Source organism: Delphinapterus leucas, chromosome 2 (genome assembly GCF_059928025.1).
Source record: "Delphinapterus leucas isolate spDelLeu-1000000601 "Yukka" chromosome 2, BTC_Dleu_Yukka2, whole genome shotgun sequence".
In the NCBI taxonomy this organism is placed as follows: Eukaryota; Metazoa; Chordata; class Mammalia; order Artiodactyla; family Monodontidae; genus Delphinapterus; species Delphinapterus leucas.
The window spans coordinates 21,534,000-21,551,244 of NC_143130.1; positions in this window are offsets into that span (position 1 = coordinate 21,534,000).

The window sequence follows — 17,245 nt, forward strand, 5'->3', positions numbered from 1 at the left end:
AAGCATTGTACTCGGCAGTGGGGAAACAGCTAATAATCACAAGGAACTTTCCAGACTGAAGATAAACAAAAGATGAACAATTAAAGTAAACAGTTCAAACTTTAATAGAGGTAATTATAGTCTGTCCTACAGGATCAGTTCAGGTGGGAGATCACCTGAAGGAGTAAGGACCAAAATAAGCATGAGGAGCAGGCTGGTGAAATGGCCAGACTGGAGAAGGGCTTACAGGCAGGAAGGTTAGAAAATTCACTCTAATATTAGGTAATGGAAGCTATGGCTATAACCTTCTTTCTCAGAAGAAAAACTAAGATTAATGGAAAATGGAATGTCTTGTTCTAAGGTTATTATTAATGATAGAATCAGGAATAATATTCAAACTTTTAAAGTTTCATCCCTATTCTAAATAGTTGTGTATTTCCATAAGCACATGATAATTTTAGAGCTGATTTTGTGCCCTTTCTATGATTTAACTCTTCTGTATTGATTAGTCATCATAATAACAGTAACGTAAATTACAATTAATGTTCTTAATAAAAAACAACAATCTGAGGAATCCCTTCAATAGGAACTTTTTAAAGTTCTCTATTTAACCCCCATTCACTTCATAGCATTTGCTCGTTTTTCCAAAGGGAAGTAGTTGGAATGCCTAGACATCTGAATATTATAGCCTTTTCTTTTATTTCTTCTTCTGGACTAGCTCAGTGATATGAATCTTAGGGTTCCTAAGAACTCCACTCTAGGTCTGCATACAAATATGCCACACACTATTTTATAGGTGATTTTGAAATTCAAGGTTTAATTTGACTACACAATTTTTACCTTATGAGCTGGCCTTAGAATGAAACCTTCACATTTCTCTACTGCTTTATTGTTTTAAATATTAGTTCTTCTTATTATAATTACAAACTTATTTGATGCTTTTTAGCTATCTGTTTCTATTATAACATTGATTAGTTTCATTTAATACTAAAATGGGTAGAAACAGTCACAGGGTTATAGTGCTTATCCTCAGTGCCTCCCGCTGCCCCCTCCTTCCTGTGCTTAACCACGCTTTCCTGAAAATACCTCTGAAAGAACCCCTTATAAAGACCACTTTCTCTATACTGGCACACTAAGAAGGCCGCTATTGGTAGGGACGACAGTTAAATTCATCTTTCTCAGCCATAACAATCACTCCAAAAAAGAAAACACACCACCACAAAATTGGTAATAGGACAAACTCAGAGAGAATCAGACATTGCAAAACAAAAAGGATGATTTCTGTACTCCTCTACACGTCCACATGTGGAGAACCTTCCCCTCAGATGTTCATGGGCCTATTTCATCCCAACACCATTTCCTTCCCTCAAGAGATGTGAGTTTCACTACCTTACTTGTTTCTTGGAATCGACTCTGTACGATCAGGACCATCTGGGATTTTCAACGGCAGTTTGGCAGAGACTATGAACTTGCTCATTCATTCAGTACACACTGTGATGGCCTCCTAGTATACAGAACTTGAGAAGTTAAAATCTCCATTTCTAGCACTCTCCTTGCAGCTTGGGCTCCCAGGCGTGCTTTAGGTCCTGCCAATCAGACTCCCTCCTTTGAGTCCTGATGTGGAGTCAGATGAGGACAGAGGTAGGACTTGGTCATACATTTAGAGTGGACTGTGGCCGAGGCAGTGTCATCCTGGACTGAGAAGTTGTTCTGAACGTTTTCCTGATTTTACAACTGTCTCACTGTGGTAGAAGCAGTAGGATTCTGGTGACCCAGTTCCTCAGTGTGGCCTTGGGAACCATTCCTGGAAAGAGCCTAGAGTTTGCTTCTTTCTCCTCCGAACTAGTTTTAAGTGACTTAACACCATTTCTGCTCAAACTTCATTCAATAATAAATGTCTTTCTACTTGAACTATCTAAAATGGATTTTTTTCCCTTAGAAATTGAAACCTTCCTGATAAACTCTGAAAAGGGCATTAAAGTATATCCCCAAACTGAGAGTTCCTGAAGGGGCAAGGTTCTGAAAAATCTGTTTGTTTTTTAATTGTAAATTTAGCAATGCTCCTCATGCTTTTTTGACAACTGAATACTTTCATTTAGGTCTGAAGTCCCATGTGGGGTGGTGGCTCATAGGTTTGGTGAAGAGTTATATGGTCCGCGAAGAGTCAAAGCTTCTAGCAGTTCTCATCCCTGTTCCGTACAGTGAAATCATTTCACTGACATCTCTAGTCACCAACTTTGTAGGTTTAGGGGTAGAAAGGGCCTCCCTTGCCCTCAAGGCTGGTGCTGACAAAACCCCTCTTCTAACAAAGACCACCCCCTAGCTTAATATTTGAAGGGTTTCGTGCTCACACACATAGTTCAGATGTGTTACACATTAGCAGGTAAACCCATTTTTAAAAATGATTGAAGGTGTGATACATTATTTTAAAAATCTCTCCATAGTTTTCCCATACAATGTATCTCATTATTCTTTCAGTTCGGCAGTTATTCCTAAATACCCTTGATGCAGTTTTATGTCCATTCTGTCTTATCTAGAACTCATTAGTATAACCTAAGGTGATTTGGGTTGTGTATAAGTCATTTAAATTTGCATAATGAGCCCCAGTGCCTCTCTGGCATGAACGAAGAACTAAGGAAAATTTTGACAGTTTCAAGAGAGACATACAATTCATTTTTTGGGGGGAGGGGGATCCCTTTATAATCTTAAGGTTTGAAGACAATATTTATTTATTCAGAGTGTCAAGAAAGACCAAGTCAATGACCCTTGATTAGTATTGCACAAAAGCTCACTCCAGCAGGGACAAGATGTCAGCTTTGCAGTGAAAGCAAGTCTTCCTTTAATACATGATCTTTGAGAAGCCAATAAGCTACATTCCATATTGAGCTCTAAGGGAGAGCTATTTCTAGGGCAGTGTCCAGGAAAAAAGAAAGCTGATCCAAAACTGAGGGCATAAGCCCAAAGAAGAGGACATCCCCGATCAGGTAAATTTCTACTGAAATTTAGGGCTTTAATGGAATAGCTGTAATAATATGTGCTTCCCCTCACCCCCATAGCTAACATACAATGACCATACTGCCCTGCATAAATTACATTCCTCGCTCTATGCGACCTTGAACAGTCCTACGAAGTCAATGTTATTAGTGCCATCACCCTACGGATTATGAAACTGAGGCGTAGAAATATTTAGTGATTATTCGGTATAAAACAACGTGGTAGTAGAACCAGGATTACAACTTAGGCACCCTAATTCCACTTTTCTGACTAGTACTTCATACATGATACTTAAGTCCTGTGACCTAGGGTGCTCACAGAACTCTATATGGGTAATCTGGATCATTGAAGGTATACTCATTAGAAATTAGACCAACACACCAACGTGAAAGAATGGCAAACCAAGTCAGAAGTGACAACAGCAAAGAAGCTGTACAAGAAAGTATCCTAGGTGGGCCATTCCATCCAAAGGCAATGGCGGGGGGACCTTCAAGATGGCAGGTAGTAGTAAGACGTGGAGATAATCTTCCTCTCCACAAATACATCAAAAATATATCTACATGTGGAACAACTCCTACAGAACACCTACTGAATGCTGGCAGAAGACCTCAGACTTGCCAAAAGGCAAGAAACTCCCCATGTACCTGGGTAGGGGAAAAGAAAAAAGAAAAAACCGACAAACCGACATAAAAGAACAGGGACAGGACCTGCACCTCAGGGAGGGAGCTGTGAAGGAGGAAAAGTTTCCACACACTAGGAAGCCCCTTCACTGGGGGAGACAGGGGGTGGTGGGGGAAGTTTTGGAGCCATAGAGGAGAGTGCAGCAACAGGGGTGGGGAGGGCAAAGTGGAGAGATTCCCACACAGGCGATCGGTGCTGACCAACACTCACCAGCCCAAGAGACTTGTTGACTCACCTGCCGGGGCGAGTGGAGGCTGGGAGCTGAGGCTCCGGCTTCTTCAGAGGTCAAATCCCAGGGAGAAGACTGGGGTTGGCTGCGTGAACACAGCCTGAAGGGGGCTAGTGCGCCACAGCTAGCCAGGAGGGAGTCCGGGAAAAAGTCTGGAACTGCCTAAGAGGCAAGAGACCATTGTTTTGGGGTGTGGGCATGAAACACTAAGGCTGCTGCTGCTGCAGCCACCAAGAATCCTGTGTGCAAGCACAGGTCACTACCCACACCTCCCCTCCCGGGAGTCTGTGCAGCCCTCCACTGCCAGGGTCCCGTGATCCAGGGACAACTTCCCCAGGAGAACACACGGCGCGCCTCAGGCTGTTGCAATGTCATGCTGGCATCTGCCACCGCAGGCTCACCCCGCATTCTGTGCCCCTCCCTCCCTCCAGCCTGAGTGAGCCAGAGCCCCCGAATCAGCTGCTCCTTTAAACCCGTCCTGTCTGGGTGAAGAACAGACGCCCTCAGGCGACCTACACGCAGAGGCAAGGCCACATCTAAAGCTGAACCCCAAGAGCTGAGCGAACAAAGAAGAGAAAGGGAAATCTCTCCCAGCACCCTCAGGAGCAGCGGATTAAATCTCCACAATCAACTTGATGTACCCTGCATCTGTAGAATACCTGATATTCAGGTATTCCTGAAGGAATACATCCCACAATTGAGGTGGTGGCATTTGGGAGCAACTGTAGACTTGGGGTTTGCTTTCTGCATCTAATTTGTTTCTGGTTTTACGTTTATCTTGGTTTAGTATTTAGAGCTTATTATCACTGGTAGATTTATTTATTGATTTAGTTGTTCTTTTTTTATATATATACATATTTTTTCATTTTTCTCTTTTTGTGAGTGTGTATGTGTATGCTTCTTTGTATGATGTTGTCAGTATAGCTTTGATTTTACCATTTGTCCTAGGGTTCTATTTTTTTTTTTTTTTAGTATACTTTTTAACACTTGTTATCATTGGAAAATTTGTTTATTGGTTTGGTTGCTCTCTTCTTTCTTCCTTTTTAAAATTTTTTTATTGTTAATAAATTTTTTCTATTTTAATAATTTTATTATTATTTTTTTCTTTCTTTTTTTTCCTCCCTTTTCTTCTGAGCTGTGTGGCCAACAGGGTCTTGGTGCTCCAGCCGGGTGTCAGGCCTGAGCCTCTTAGGTGGGAGAGCTGAGTTCTGTACATTGGTCCACCAGAAATCTCCTGGCCCCACATAATATCAAATGGCGAAAGCTCTCCCAGAGATCCCCATCTCAACACTAAGATGGGGCTCCATTCAACGACCAGCAAGCTACAGGGATGGACACCCCATGCCAAACAACTGGCAAGACAGGAACACAAACCCACCCCATTAGCAGAGAGACTGCCTAAAATCATAAGTTCACAGACACCACAAAACAAACCACCGGATGTGGTCCTGCCCACCAGAAAGATAAGATCCAGCCTCATTCGCCAAAACACAGGCACCAGTCCCATCCAGCAGGAATCCTACACAACCCACTTAACCAACCTTACCCACTGGGGGCAGACACCAAAAACAATGGGAATTACAAACCTGCAGCCTGCGAAAAGGAGACCCCAAATGCAGAACATTAAACGAAATGAGAAGACAGAGAAATACACACCAGATAAAGGAGCAAGGTAAAAACCCACCAGACCAAACAAATGAAGAGGAAATAGGCAGTCTACCTGAAAAAGAATTCAGAGTAATGATAGTAAAGATGATCCAAAATCTTGGAAATAGAATAGAGAAAATACAAGAAACATTTAACAAGGACCTAGAAGACTAAAGAGCAAACAAACAATGATGAACAACACATTAATAAAATTTAAAATTCCCTAGAAGGAATCAATAGCATAATAACTGAGGCAGAAGAACGAATAAGCGACCTGGAAGATAAAATAGTGAAAATAACTACCATAGAGCAAAATAAACAGAAAAGAATGAAAAGAATTGAGGGCAGTCTCAGAGAGCTCAGGGACAACACTAAATGCAACAACTTTCGAATTATAGGGTCCCAGGAGGACAAGAGAAAAATAAAGGGAGTGAAAAATATTTGAAGAGGTTATAGTATGGGAAAGAAAATAGTCAATCAAGTCTAGGAAGTACAGAGAGTACCATACAGGATAAAGCCAAAGAGAAACACACAAAGACACATCAATCAAACAATCAACAATTAAATACAAAGAAAAAATATTAAAAGCAGCAAGGGAAAAGCAACAAATAACATACAAGGGAATCCCCATAAGGTTAACAGCTGATTTCTCAGCAGAAACTCTGCAAGCCAGAAGGGTGTGGCAGGACATATTTAAAGTGATGAAAAGGAAAACCCTACAACCAAGATGACTCTACCCAGCAAGGATCTCTTTAAGATTCGACAGAGAAATTAAAACCTTTACAGACAAGCAAAAGCTAAGAGAATTCAGCACCACCAAACCAGCATTACAGCAAATCCTAAAGGAACTTCTGTATCACGGAAACACAAAAGAAGGAAAAGACCTACAATAACAAACCTAAAACAATTAAGAAAACGGTAATAGGAACATACATATCAATAATTACCTTAAATGTAAATGGATTAAATGCTCCAACCAAAAGACAAAGACTGTCTGAATGGATAGAAAAACAAGACCCGTATATATGCTGTCTTCAAGAGGCCCACTTCAGACCTAGGGACACATACAGACTGAAAGTGAGGGGATGAAAAAAGATATTCCATGCAAATGGAAATCAAAACAAAGCTGGAGTAGCAATTGTCATATCAGACAAAATAGACTTTAAAATAAAGACTATTACAAAAGACAAAGAAGGACACTACATAATGATCAAGGGATCAATCCAAGAGGAAGATATAACAATTGTAAATATTTATGCACCCATCACAGGAGTACCTCAATACATAAGACAAATGCTAACAGCCATAAAAGGGGAAATCAACAATAACACAATAATAGTAGGGGACTATAACACCCCACTTTCAACAATGGATGGATCATCCAAATTGAAAGTAACTAAGGAAACACAAGCTTTAAATGACACATTAAACAAGATGGACTTAAATGATATTTATAGGACATTCCATCCAAAAACAACAGAATACATTTTCTTCTCAAGTGCTCATGGAACATTCTCCAGGATAGACCATTTCTTGGGTCACAAATCAAGCCTTGGTAAATTTAAGAAAACTGAAATCATATCAAGTGTCTTTTCTGACCACAATGCTAAGAGATTAGATATCAATTACAGGAAGAACTGTAAAAAATACAAACACATGGAGGCTAAACAATACACTACTAAATAACCAAGAGATCACTGAAGAAATCCAAGAGGAAACCAAAAACTACCTAGAAAAAAATGACAATGAAAACACAATGACCCAAAACCTATGGGATGCAGCAAAAGCAGTTCTAAAAGGGAAGCTTATGGCAATACAATTCTACCAAAAGAAACAAGAAAAATCTCAAATAAACAACCTAACCTTACACCTAAAGCAATTAGAGAAAGAAGAACAAAAAAACCCCAAAGTTAGCAGAAGGAAAGAAATCATAAAGATCAGATCAGAAATAAATGAAAAAGAAATGAAGGAAATGATAGCCAAGATCAATAAAACTTAAAGCTGGTTGTTTGAGAAGATAAACAAAATGGATAAACGACTAGCCAGACTCATCAAGAAAGAAAGAGAGAAGATTCTAATAAACAGAATTAGAAATGAGAAAGGAGAAGTACAAAGACATTGCAGAAATACAAAGGATCATAAGAGATTACTACAAGAAACTATATGCCAATAAACTGGACAACCTGGAAGAAATGGACAAATTCTTAGAAAAGCCCAACCATCTGAGACTGAACCAGGAAGAAACAGAAAATATAAACAGACTGATAACAAGCACTGAAATTGAAACTGTGATTAAAAATCTTCCAACGAACAAAAAGTCAACCAGATGGCTTCACAGGCGAATTCTATCAAACATTTAGAGAAGAGCTAACACCTATCCTTCTCAAACTCTTCCAAAATATAGCAGAGGGAGGAACACTCCCAAACTCATTCTGAGGCCACCATCACCCTGATACCAAAAGAAGACAAAGATGTCACAAAGAAAGAAAACTACAGGACAATATCACTGATGAACATAGATGCAAAAATCCTCAACAAAATACTAGCAAACAGAATCCAGCAGCACATTGAAAGGATCATACAACATGATCACGTGGGGTTTATCCCAGCAATGCAAGGATTCTTCAATGTATGCAAATCAAACAATGTGATAAACCATACTAACAAATTGAAGAATAAAAACCATATGATCATCTCAACAGAAACAGAAAAAGCTTTCAACAAAATTCAACATCAATTTATGATAAAAACCCTCCAGAAAGTGGGCATAGAGGGAATTTACCTCAACATAATAAAGACCATATATGACAAACCCACAGCCAACATTGTTCTCAATGATGAAAAACTGAAACCATTTCCTCTAAGATCAGGAACAAGACAAGGTTTCCCACTCTCACCGCTATTATTCAACATAGTTTTGGAAGTTTTAGCCACAGTAATCAGAGAAGAAAAAGAAGTAAAAGGAATCCAAATTGGAAAAGAAGAAGTAAAACTGTCACTGTTTGCAGATGACATGATACTACACATAGAGAATCCTAAAGACTCTACGAGAAAACTACTAGAGCTAATCAATTAATTTGGTAAAGTAGCAGGAGACAAAATTAATGCACAGAATTCTATTGCATTCCTATACACTAATGATGCACAATTTGAAAGAGAAATTAAGCAAACACTCCCATTTACCACTGCAACAAAAAGAATAATACCTAGGAATAAACCTACCTAAGGAGACAAAAGACCTGTATGCAGAAAAGTATAAGACACTGATGAAAGAAATTAAAGATGATACAAACAGATGGAGAGATATACCATGTTCTTGGATTGGAATAATCAACATCATGAAAATGACTATACTACCCAAAGCAATCTACAGATTCACTGCAATCCCCATCAAACAACCAATGGCATTTTTCACAGAAATAGAACAAAAAATTGCACTATTTGTATGGAAACACAAAAGACCCCGAATAGACAAAGCAATCTTGAGAAAGAAAAATGGAACTGGAGGAATCAGGCTCCCTGACTTCAGACTATACTACAAAGCTACAGTAATCAAGACAGTATGGCACTGGCACAAAAACAGAAATATACATCAATGGAACAGGATAGAAAGCCCAGAGAATAACCCACACATATATGGTCACCTTATCTTTTTAAAGGAGGCAAGAATATACAATGGAGAAAAGACAGCCTCTTCAATAGTGGTGCTGGGAAAACTGGACAGCTACATGTAAAAGAATGAAAGTAGAACACTCCCTAATGCCATACGCAAAAATAAACTCAAAATGGATTAAAGACCTAAATGTAAGGCCAGACACTCTAAAACTCTTAGAGGAAAACATAGGCAAAACACTCTATGACATAAATCACAGCAAGATCCTTTTTAACCCACCTGCTAGAGAAATGGAAATAAAAACAAAAATAAACAAATGGTACATAATGAAACTTAAAAGCTTTTGCACAGCAAAGGAAACCATAAACAAGATGAAAAGACAACCCTTAGAATGGGAGAAAATAGTTGCAATGAAGCAACTGACAAAGGATTAATCTCCAAAATATACAAGCAGCTCATGCAGCTCAATATCAGAAAGCAAACAACCCAATCCAAAAATGGGCCAAAGACCTAAATAGACATTTCTCTGAAGAAGATATACAGATTCCCAACAAACACATGAAAGGATGTTCAACATCACTCATCATTAGAGAAATGCAAGTCAAAACTACAATGAGGTATCACCTCACACAGGTTAGAATGGCATCACCAAAAACTCTACAAACAATAAATGCTGGAGAGGGTGTTGAGAAAAGGGAATCCTCTTGCACTGTTGGTGGGAATGTAAATTGATACAGCCACTCTGGAGAACAGTATGGAGGTTCCTTAAAAAACTAAAAATAGAACTACCCTATGACCCAGCAATCCCACTACCGGGCATATACCCTGTGAAAACCATAATTCAAAGAGCGTCATGTACCACAATGTCCACTGCAGCTCTATTCACAATAGCGAGGACATGGCAGCAACCTATGTTTCCATCAACAGATGAATGCCTAAAGAAGATGTGGCACATATATACAATGCAATATTACTCAGCCATAAAAAGAAATGAAATTGAGTTATTTGTAGTGAGGTGGATGGACCTAGAGACTATCATACAGAGTGAAGTAAGTCCGAAAGAGAAAAACAAATACCGTATACTAACACATATACATGGAATCTAAAAAAAGAAAAAAAAAAAAAAGGTTCTGAAGAACATAGGGGCAGGATCGAAATAAAGACACAGACATAGAGAACGGACTTGAGGACACGGTGGGGGAAGGGTAAGCTGGGACAAAGGGAGAGAGTGGCATGGACATATATACACTACCAAATGTAAAACAGATAGCTAGTGGGAAGCAGCTGCATAGCACAGGGAGATCAGCTCGGTGCTTTTGTGTCCCACTAGAGGGGTGGGATAGGGAGGGTGGGAGGGAGACTCAACAGGGAGGGGATACTTGGATATATGTATACATATAGCTTATTCACTTTGTTATACATCAGAAACTAACACACCATTGTAAAGCAATTATACTCCAATAAAGGTGTTAAAAAAAAAGGCAATGGCATACACGTGTGATCTGGTCTGATAGATTTAAAAAAAAAGGCAATGGCATACACGTGTGATCTGGTCTGATAGATTCTCTATTCATGATTAATCTAACGACTCCTTAGGAGATGTTGAAAAACTATTTTAGAACAAATTAATTGTTATTTAGTTTTTTTTTCTTTTGATTACACTTCCCTCTAATATATATGGTCACATTGCTTTCAAGTGAAGTCTGCTAAAACTAGTGAGGGTATATTTCCAAGCTTCTGACTGTGAGTTTCATTCAAAAGTAATGTAAAAGGCTCTCACCTGAGGTAATAACTTTCTGCTACTGATACGTGTTCATTAAATGTTACATTAAAAGGATGATGGATGTCATGATTCCCTGATTGGAATATAGCATGATGCAGTAGAAAGACTACAATTTTTAAAATTAGGCAATCCTATGTTTAAATGTTTTCTCCATCATATACCAGCTTTTTGAACTCTGGTAAATCACTAAAAGTCTCTGAACTTCAATTTCCTCAACTTTAAAATATTGAGAAAAAAATACTACCAAAGAGTTTGATAAGATGATTAGAGATAATGTATTAAGGTCTATTTTTCTGCCAGTAAAGCAGCACCCTAAGGATGTGCTCAGGAAAGGGTCAGCTAACATTGGGAGACTAATTTTTGCATTATCTCCTTGCTTAAAAGGTCAGTAGGAAAGGCTGGAGATGGGAGGCAATTTCTCTCTTCCACCCCCAAAATGTAGCTATGTTTTGTTTTTTGAGTGATGCGATCTTTGCCTTCAAAGAATTAATACCAAATTGTGGCTGGTTGGCCCAAAACAGACTGGGAGTTACTCAAAAGGCAGTCTCCATCCAAACTTCTGTTTGGGGGGAAAAGTCTAAATTGTAAGATGCAGATGTGGGCCAACCTTAGGAAGAGAGAATTTGGAGAACATCCCCTGCATGGCACGATTCTGTCAGTCCTGGCATAGCAGGGACTATGAGCGTCCCCAGGAGATGGCAAGACTTAGACATGGATGAAGCACAGAGGCTCCAAGAGCCGTGAGTTTCTGCAGTACAGCCTGAGGGGTGGGGCTTACTCAGAGCCCGAGTCTGGCAGACAATTGGAGCAGGTGCCTTGTGTAGCAACAGTGGGGATGGGGAACACTGCAGATGCAGAACCTGGCTCTGCCCTGGCCATATAACCCCAGAATTCTTGCTTCATAAAAAGGAAAGAATGCAGGCAACTTGATAATGACAGAGATTGCATTTTTTTCTTAGCTGGGAGAGTGGAGTCTCCAAGCAGATTAAATTTGGTAGAGGGGAAAACAAAACAAAAAGAAAAAGAAAAGGAATATTACATTCTTCAACTTGTGTATTGTAAAATAACGTTTGTAACTATTACACTACCCTCTGCATAGTATCTATGATTTTTAAAAGACATAGGCTATTGAAAAAATTCTTAACCTTGAGTACTCATTCTCTTTTAGTATTGAAATATACCATGCCCTCCCCACCCATAAAAGGAATGAGTAAAGAATTTATTAAAAAAGATTAAGAGGGAGAGAAGAGATAAAGAACTGAATATGAATATTTTAGATAAGCTTTCAGTCAATAGGAAAGAAGGCTTCAACTCCTAGGTATTAGGGCGGGGAGAGCAGTAGGAAAGAAGAAAGAAATAACAGTCAAGTACCTACTATGTGCCTGGTAGTCTGCTATATGTTAAGGGTCATAGATATTATGACCTTCACTTTTATAGCCGTGGTGAGTCTCATAGGATTTTAAAAAGTTTTCTATATTCATACAGTTCATAAGCAGCAAAGATGAGATTTATGGCAGCACCTTCTCCTACAAACTATTGTTCTTTCTGTCATTCCTAGTTGTCTCTGTAAATTGTCTAGTGCTCCTGGGGCGGCGGTGAGGGGAAATTATGAAGCAAGCCTGAGATACTTCAAGTGAGCTTATCAAAATTGTATGTCGCCTCCCTTTTAGCAGGGAAACTCTAATTTTAAATGGGCTGAGGGAATTTTTCAAAACTTACACATTTTTAGCTATGAGACGAAATTATTAGGGACAAGAAACATGAGTGACTGGAGCCAGGGATCACCCTAAAAAAGCATCTGCAGGCTTGACAGCAGCCCTATGCCCTGGGGCAGGTTGTCTTGGGAAACAGGCCGAGGTTTGGATTTTCCATCTCTCAGCTCACCTGCTCATGCTGTTCACACTTGTGACGGAGGGAAGCCCCCTCCTCCCCTAGAAAAAGGCTTTAATTTGTTGGGGCAAGGATAAATTACAAGAGGACAATCCAGCTGTTGTAAATTACACATATTCCCTCTATGTTGTCTCTCACTGAGTAGATGTGGGAACAGGAAGTCCTATTATCTTTCTCGATCAGAGTTTCTTTTATTTTCTTGGAAATAGAATCTGTGCCAAATCAACCACCAGACATGCCCTTCTCAGCAAGGAAATTTAACCAAAGAGCACCTGGAAACTGGGCATCTCACTAGTGCAGCAGGAAACAGAGGCCACATTTGTCATAAAGATTTCTTTTTTTTGATAACATTTCACACATTAAGAAAAAAGCAGAACAAATGCAAATTTGAAAAATGCTGGCAAAATAATTATAGTCATTCTTGAAATACCCAGAGAGGCTGGGTGAGAATTCAGAATGCTTACGTGTGAGGAAGCAAAGTGGCATGGCTAATTTTAGGGCAGAAAGTCTCTTTTCCTTGTCCTATCCCCTAACCTCAGTAAGCAATGTTTTCAGCAAGTGCAAACAATACATAAGCAGATGAAATAAATAAAATGAGATGAAGTGGATGGTTTGGATTTTGGCGGGCAGCAATATACCCGTTCTACATTTTTAACAATTTTGTGCTAAGGCCAGGGTGTAAACCAAAGAATAGCAAGATACTTCAAGCATGAGAATTGGTACTTCTGTAAAGAGAGAAGGATGACTGAGAAGAGTGTCTAGAAATGGCATCCAAAAAGGCTTACGTCACTTCCATTTTCATTCAGTGTATTTTCTTCCTCACAATCATTAAGAAGCTAAAGAATATTTCTTGGCATAAAGTATTTTCCTTTGTTTGAGACGTGTCCATCTTTTTCTATCTTTCTGCTTTTTTCTGTTTCCACAAAAAATTGGATCTCAGGGGCATTGAGTTGTAAATAATTTTTCAAGTCTTAATATGGTATCATCGTCAGTCTATTTTCTGTTTGATTTTACTCCCCTCTCCTTTTTTCCCAATTCCTTTCATTCCCCTCCTCAAAAGTATCATTTTAATGTTTTACATGTATCATATATATGTACATATAAACATATATTGTAACCATATAAAACATGTTATATAAATATATAACATATAAATGTTTTAAACATGTATATATAAGTATCTATATATGTCTATCTATCTATATGAATCTCCTTCAAAATATGGAGTTTTGGGGGGTATATATGTATGCACTTTTAGTTTACATAAGCAGAATAAGTGTTATGTATCTCACTCTTTTTTTCTTACTCTTTTCAGTCAACATCGTGTTTTTTTTTTTTTTTTAAACCCCACATTTGTTTATTTATTTATTTATTTTGGCTGTGTTGGGTCTTCGTTTCTGTGCGAGGGCTTTCTCTAGTTGTGGCAAGCGGGGGCCACTCTTCATCGCAGTGTGTGGGCCTCTCACTATCGCGGCCTCTCTTGTTGCAGAGCACAGGCTCCAGACGCGCAGGCTCAGTAGTTGTGGCTCACGGGCCTAGTTGTTCGGTGGCATGTGGTATCTTCCCAGACCAGGGCTCGAACCCGTGTCCCTTGCACTGGCAGGCAGATTCTCAACCACTGCGCCACCAGGGAAGCCCAACATCGTGTTTTTAAAAAAAATTGTCCATGTGTCTCAGCCTGGGTTCTCCTGAAGGAGAACCTGAGAGAAAATGTTCTGTGCAGATGGTTTATTTGAGAATGATCCCAGAGTGCTGATGTCAGGGATGTAAAGAGTGAATGAAGAAAGAAAGTCCAATACATAAACCTGTTATATGGTCGCCTCCGCTGACCCTATGATGTGCCCGTGATCCCTTAGAACCTTCTTAGAAATTGTATGAAATGCATCTCAGAATTTTCTGCCCAGGGGATCAAAGAGGAAGCATGTGTTTATCCACTGGCTTTTGTCTTTCACTGGCCAACTGGGGTCTCACAGGCACTAATTTCTCTATACTTTTCAGTTGACCTTGGAGTATTCCTGCAGGCACCCCATACCACAGCTTCAGAGAAGCCCCAAGGAAGGACAGTGCTTTGTTGTATGGATCAAGGTCAGGAACCATCAGTTTGCATCCGGGCAAATCTCTTTGAAGTGCAAAAGTGGTTGCCATGGCAGTGACCTGGAGCTCTTCTTGGTGAGACCTACAAAATAAGGAGGAATCCCCCAGAGGTGTCTGATACACCAGGCTACTGAATGGACACCTGTTACTATTTGGACCACTTTCTATTTCATTGTTGGCATATACCACATTTATGGAATCTCCTTATTTTACCTGTAACCCTCTAAGGCCACGACTGGAGTGAATATCCTCACACATAATAATGACCCTAGACTTAGGCACAGGGACTTCTATCCTGGGTGCCAGGCTTTAGGCAGTGCTGTGCTTTGGAGAGCCTTTCTTGAAGTGTTCTAAGTACCTCTATGGTGCCTGGGACAGGCCAGGCTGGCAGTGCCATTTGGGTGGTGCCCTGAGCCTGGACAGTGAGCATGTGGGGTTGAGCAGTTGCCCTATGGAGCTCCATTACTCATGTTGATAGGTCTACCCAAATCCTGTGGCCCAGGTTCCATGAGATTGGGTTGCCAGAATGATGTTGACACACTAATTTTTGAAGATTCTCTAAGGTGACAGAGGTGATGGTGCCCATCCTTTATCTTCTCTGCCATACCCAGCTCTCCCCTCCCCCATTTGTGGCATCCAGATGGGTCACTCTACTTCCTCCACAGGCTCTGCATGGAAGCCAGTCCTCCATGGTTGGCTGGACCCATCTCCTCCAAGAGCTTTGGAAATCTAAACTCTTGGTTTACAATTCTAACAAGCCCTTCCTATCTACATCTTCTCTTGCCTGCAACTAATTTGATGGCATCATGCTCTCTGGTCTTAAGCAGTGACAGATGAAGGCTGAACATTCCTTGAGAAAATGGTACCGGTATAAAATCCCAAAAGTGAAATTTAACATGAAAAGAGAACAAATTATCATTCATACTGTCCTGCATAATCTGGATAAGACTTGCATTTGTGGTCATTATCAATGAAGTAGAATAATAATGTTTGAGATAGTCTTTGGAATTCAGTATTCATGGAGAGCAGAATGAATGATGTAATGTCATGAGTAATTATGTATCCAGCATTAAATAATTAAAATTGTATAACTGCAGAGACAAGAAGGTATTTTTGGTTAAAGTTCCAAATAGCCATGGAATTGTGAGTAACAACTATGTTATCTCTTTTTCTGTGGTAGGAGATAAGAAATTGGCCAGAAACAGCATGTTGGACAATAAAGAACATGAAGAGAATACTGTTGGATCTGACCAAGAAGAGATGGTACTTGGACACCATGAAGAGTATTCACATGCACTAATTAGACAATAAACAAATATTTCAACACCCCTTCTCTACCCATTATTCTAAATATCAATTAACCACTATACCTCACATGGGTTCCTTAATTTTTAAAATATATTTTTCTCCTCAAATTATATATACAGATCAGGGTTCTGCCAAAAATATTTGTATGAGTCCCCCATACACTAAGAGTAGTCCTGTTTGTACATGTTTCTGATTTTCTCTGGTGCCTACTTAGGAGAGGGATTGCTAAATTGTAGCATATGCATACACCTGATGGTTTTCTAGAACGGCCACATCATTCTAAACTCCTGTCAGCTATGCTTGTGGTTCTACAACATCTTCACCATTATTTATCACCTGCTTTTTATATTTTTACTAGGATAAGTGGTTTAAAATGATAGCTCATTGTTCTAAATTGTGATTTGTTGATTACTACTACAGTAAAACATCTCTTTTAATAATTCTAGGCCATTTGGCATAGGATGTAAACTCTCTTTTCTTCTTCTGCTACATTCTCCCAATAGGAAGTAGCCTCACCCACAACCATTGATCTGATCACCATCATGATTCAGGATTTAACCAACTCTACACCTCCAGATCTTTCTTTTGGGTTCTACACTCAAGTAGCTTACTGACTGCTTAACATTTTCATCTACATAGCTCACAGGAACTTAAACTCAAAAAAGCCAAAACAGAACTAATGATCATTCCTCTCCAAACCTACTTCTGCAGGTTCCCCGTTTGGTAATCCAATCATCACCTACGTAGTGATTCAAGCCAGGGACTGGTATATTCACATTTAATCAATAGTAAAGTCCTGTTGAGTATATTGCTTAAATACCTTTTGAAGCAGCATGGCTTCTCCATTTCCACTTTTCTGACCTATTCTAAGAAACCATCAACCTTCCTCTCCCATATTATGTCAGAAGTTTACTGAATGGTCTTTCTACCTCCAGTCCTGCTCCCTGCCAAACCATTTTCCATTCTAGCCAGCGTGACCTGTTAAAAGTGAAAATCTATTCATTTAACCTCTCTGTCTAAAATCCTT